This window comes from Vulpes lagopus, chromosome 2 (genome assembly GCF_018345385.1).
Source record: "Vulpes lagopus strain Blue_001 chromosome 2, ASM1834538v1, whole genome shotgun sequence".
NCBI lineage: Eukaryota > Metazoa > Chordata > Mammalia > Carnivora > Canidae > Vulpes > Vulpes lagopus.
In genome coordinates, this window is record NC_054825.1 from 147,121,130 (window position 1) to 147,126,724 (window position 5,595).

Consider the following 5,595-nt stretch of genomic DNA (forward strand, 5'->3'; position numbering starts at 1 on the left):
TTTGTCTGAGAGCATGTCTATCCTTTAAGACCCAGAGAGCCACAGAGCACGCATTTTAGTATGTTTGGGATATCTCCATGTAGTTAGAGCTCAGCCAATTAATTGCTTTCAGGTTAGAGGCCAAATTCTCCTCATTCTGTTCCTAAAGCCTTCCATCACTTGGCTTCCTCTTCCTTACTACCACACCTCCTTTTTGAGCCCAGAGACTTTCCTTCCTTCCAACACTGCTTGCTGATGCACCTGCCTCATGGACAAACTTTGGACGTTCCAAACTTTGGAAATCCACTGCCTCATGGAGTTCAGTGCTAGAGCACACTGGGAGCTCAGCAGATCCCAGTTTTTCTTTAGGGACAAATGTGGTAGAGAGATCTCTGGACTATAAGTCAGAGACCTGATTTTTCCGCTTACTGGCTCTGACCACAGAGGAAGCTGAAGCCTCAGAACTAATATTCACTTTTATAATCTTTACAATGGGTACTAACATTCAGTTTTCTTTTTTTCCCCCAAAGATTTTATATGTTCATTTATTCATTTATTTGAGAAAGAGAGCAAGTGAGCTCAAGCAAGGGCAGGGGCAGAGGGAGAGAATCTCAAGCAGACCCTGCACTGATTGCAGACTCCAATGTGGGGCTCAATTCCACAACCCCAAACTGAGGTCATGACCTGATCCAAACTCAAGTCAGATGCTTAACTGACTGAGCCACCGAGGCACCCCCTTAGAGTTTTCTAATCTTAAGGTGAGGTAGTTACAGCTGGATCTATGGTTCTGTGAGACTCAAAATAATAACAATGGATTTGAAAGCACTGCTTGGCACTTGGGGATGCCTTGGACTTTCATAGCTCTGGTGATTTCAAAGCACAATGTCCTTGCTAAGGTTCTTTGCCTCACCCTTCCTGCAGTCCTCCCCTTTCCTCTCTGCCTAGAAAATCCGTTCTATCATCAGGGCCCTTCTTGGTTCTGTCATCTTTATGATACTTTACCCAGGTGCTCTGCTCCTGTTGGTTTTTCATTGTTCAAATCACCTATAACATCTACTAACAATATATTTTGTCGCTTAAATAAATAAAGGTCTGCCTTTGGTTTAACTTTTCAGCCTGTAACTCATAATAAATTGATTCTACTTCTGATCAGAGTCAGAAGCATCATATTTAGAAAATATATCAGTTTGAGGTCTAAAATACATTGGACATCTATTAGATCTTCACTAAAACCTTTCTGAAAACCCCAGAGAGTCTAGTGTTGCATGACAAACCAAAGTGTTTCCCCTTTTGACAGCATCTCAGCCACCCTGCTCCCCCTCAGAACTCCTCGTGCACCACACGCTGGCACTTGGCTCAGCACCCCATTCTTCTGTCATTCCCATCTCTCTCTCTCTCTCTCTTTCTCTCTCTCTCTTTTTCCTCAGTGAATGGCTCTCTGACATTTCTCACACAGATGAAGTTAGACTTTCTGGCCCTTGGGAGAGAAAGGAATAATGCTGAAGCCTTTACAACCTGGCACCGGGTCAAGGTTCCCACCCACTGTGAGGCCAGTGGCAGGTGGGGATGTAGGAATGGGATCCAGCCACCTTGTCCTGCTGTCTCCTCCTCCTCCTTCACCAGTCTCCTGTGAGGCTCCTGAGTTGATTGGATGATCAGGGCTCATACAGTTGCTTTTTCTGGGGAGAGGAACTTTTAAAGCTCATCTCCCCTAGTGTCATTTTACCACCCAGACAGACCCTTAGAATTCTTAGCTCTGCACAGAACTGCCAGTTTTTAAGCCAATTTCATGTGCATTGTTCGAAATTGATTCTCAAAACCACCATGAAAAACACTGCAGGGTTCTGAATCCCCCCTTTCATAGATGAAAGGAGGAAATAGAAAAAGTAGGAGGTTACCTTTCCCTCATTGGCCCTAGAATGTGTGTCAGAGACCCTCGGGACTATCTACGTATCCCAGTCCTTTGACTTAGCTTTATCGGGTGCTTACCTTTTATTTACTAGTTGATGCTATGGCCTGTTTGTCCTCTACCTTTTAGGTTTGTCAGCACCTGTCTGCCAGAGCTGTGTATCCTCCAGAGGGCAAAATTCTGTCATCCTAATCTCAGGGAAGGGGATTCAGCAGACTCTACTGCATTAATTAGGGAAAATGCTTCTGTCTTGATGACGGTGTTGACAACTGCATACCTGTTGGAAGGAGGGTTTGGGGTCACAGATGGTGACCAAAGGAATGAGGATCATTTGGAAAGAGTCTCTTCCTTGACATGTAACAAAGTGGAAGGTGCACCTGGACTTTTATTTGGGGTGGGGTAAGGGGATGAAAGGGAAATGAGCCCAGGAAAGATGCATCTCTAATCTGCCCCCCCCCCTTATCTGGATTAACACTTAAACCTAAGCCTTGCACAGTCTACCCACACTTCTGTGACCTGCATCTGGTTAAGACACACAGATCTGCCTTTTAATAAGTTAAGCAAACCTGTCACTATTTGGGTTCCAGCTGTATTTTACTATTTTCACTCTTAGGACCAATGTTTCCAGGTTTGAACTGTGAAAAAGTGGTTGGTTCCTTGAGATCATGGGTCACAATCTGGTGGGCTTCAGACCTCCTTTAACCTGCTGAGAAGACACTGAGCCCCAGGACTCTCTTCTCTGAGCTTGGCATCAGGCAGCAGGGACATCATTTGAAGCTGAAGGATGAAGAGAAGCAAGAAAGGAAGTGTTGCCCAGGAAATCTCTTTAGATGTCCTTTCACTTTGCTTTTTTCATTCCTGCTCTCCTCTTTCATCAGTGGCTTAATTCAGACCAGAGTGTTGCCATGCAGGAACTGGAGGAATGCCAGTTTTGTCCTACAACTGGTAGGTCAGTGCTGGTTTCACACTAAATCCTGTGCAGACGGTTAGGACATGCTAGTGCCTAGTCTCTGCCCCATCCCATGGGATCTAAGTCTCTGAGAGTGGAGCCTGGATATCAGTAATGTTTAAAGCTCCATAAGTTTTCTAATGCTAGAGTGAAGAGTAGCTAGCTTCAGTCTTTAAGAAGGTTTACAGGGGGCCTTTCAGGTCTTTGAAATTAAGAATGCTCTTCACAATCTTGCTAGGCAGATGAAGAGATGTGCCTTGGATAATAAACATCATTAGTATCTGTATGCATCGACTTATTCTCCTGAATAGGAGGTCACACTGCTCGCTGCTCTACTCCTCCTTCCCAGACTTGGCTGGGGAGGCCGAGGGCAGATTTCTTTCCCATCAAAATAAGGGATGTCGTCCAACATTTAATCCCACCACAGTGGAACTGGTCTATGTAGCAGCAAATTCCATTTGCTTGCACTATCCATTGACCTAATACTCCAAGTTCATCAACTTTTTCAAAGCACTAAGGATTCTTTAACTCATACACTGAATTGCCAGTAGAGTAGTAACAAGAATGTCTCCTTCCTCATCCCTGAAGTATTGGGATAAAACAAAACATTCTTTTTTAGCTTCCAAACAGATCCCAGCAGTTCCAACCAGGAAGTTTTACAGCTAGATGTGGGAATATAGGATCAGTAGACAGGGCTTGTCTTTCTGGCACTAATTCTAGCTGGTTTTCAAATGCTACTTCTCCCTACACAGGTCAGAGCCACATGTGTGAGTAATTCTCAATAAGATGAATAAGTGATATGTAGCTAATGAGTACCTCCTGCATGGGTGGATGGTTTACCTCAGAGGTTCCTAATCCTGGCTGATCATTCTATTTCTTTGGACACTTTGGAAAAGTACAGATACTTTGGGCTCACTTTAGACATAGAGCATCAACATTTCCAAGAACAAGGGGCCTTGAGCATCTGTCTCTGTATTTTTTTTAAATCACCCCTGTTCATCCTTAGTAGGTCTCCTCGTATGTGACTGGCAGGATTCTAAGTTGGTGGACCCTTGTTTTAAAGGGAAATTTCGATTTATCAAAATGTAAAATCCATTTCCCTTTGAACCACCAATTCTATTGGATCCTTTAAATGTTTTTGTGTAAGTATCAAACATAGATACAACTCTATGATGACAAAACCTGGAAGCAACCTGAAGATTTGTTAATTGAGTTAAATGAATGAAAATGTTTCCACACAATGGAATACTATACAGTTAATAAGTTAGATCATTTGGGAATGATCTATGTGTGTTGATATGGAGAGGTAGGCATGTATATTCTTAGTGAAACTAAATTGTAAGAAAGTTTCAAGTAAGTTGAAAATAATAATTTGATTACTTTGTGTGTGTATGTATAATACATACAAATACATGTTCAGACATAAAAGCATACACATGCATGTATATGTGTACAGACATCTTAACACAACATGTACACCTCTACCTATACTTAGTTGCCTTCTGGAAGGATCTACCATTTGTTAATTATTTGCATTTATTTACTTTGATCATGTTTCCTAAGCTTCTTAGTGCTGATAAGACACTGAATTTGTTTAGGGATCACCTTGAATGATGGGGATTCCTTGCTATAGTTTCGAATGTATTTTCTATATTTATTTCTGGGCACATTTTTTTCCCTCTTCTTTCATGAGTGAATCAAATTCAGAAATATATTTTTGGAATCAAAGAGGTGATCTGGTTGTCCTAGTGGAAATAATATTTAAAATTTTTTGATCCTGTGAATCTTATTGTATAGTTTGTAAAATTAAAACTTCTTTTTACATAGCAGTATAGAGAGGAGCTTTATAATGATAATAATTCATTTGAATCACTTGTGTACTTGCAAGGAAGCAGGGTGTGTGCAAGGATCTTTCTTATTGATGGCCTATAGGCCTCAAATGATGGGGCATCAACATTGTTTCTTGTTGAAATGGAAGGGCTTTTGTTGTCCTTGATCCTGCTACCTACCTTTTCCTTCTCTTCTTCATTTCCAGATAATTAGACATCCAATGTAAGGGATGTGAAGAAAAGAGAAGAAAAAAAATACTCAAATGCTAGGCATTGCACTTCCTATGAATTGTTTTATTGTTTTCCTGAATAACCCTATAAGGAGGTGTTACTGTTTTCCTTTCACAAATGAGAAAACATTGAGAGGGATTTTGTGTGATCTGAGGTCTGTCTTGTCCAGTTAGCACATGTTGGAACTAGCACTGGGCCTCCATAGGCTCATATATCTTTTCCACTGTGTCTACCAAGCGAGCCCCAAACTAATGGTTTTTGTAATAATATTATCTTGGGCATTAAAACAACTCAGGAGTTACTTTATCAAGATTGGAAAATGCTGATAGCATCCTAAAGTGCTAATATTTTCCCAGTTGAATTCCAAAATAATCTTTTTCATATAGCTCTTGTTTAAATTATATGAGATGGTAGCAGAATAGTATTGTTGAAATTTTCCCCTATGCATTTTGTCCCTTTGACCCTTTTCCAGTTCAGCCAAGTGGACTAGAAGTATTGATTGCCTTAGGGAAGGAATATTATGGTAGCAATAATAAAAATCTATATTAGTTTGCTAGGGCTGTCATAATAAAGTACCACAAACCAAATGGCTTAAGTAACAGATTTTTATTGTCTCACAGTTCTGGAGGCTGGGAGTTCAAGATCAAAGTGTTGGCAGGATTGATTCCTTCTGAGGGCTGAGAGTGAGAATCTGTTCC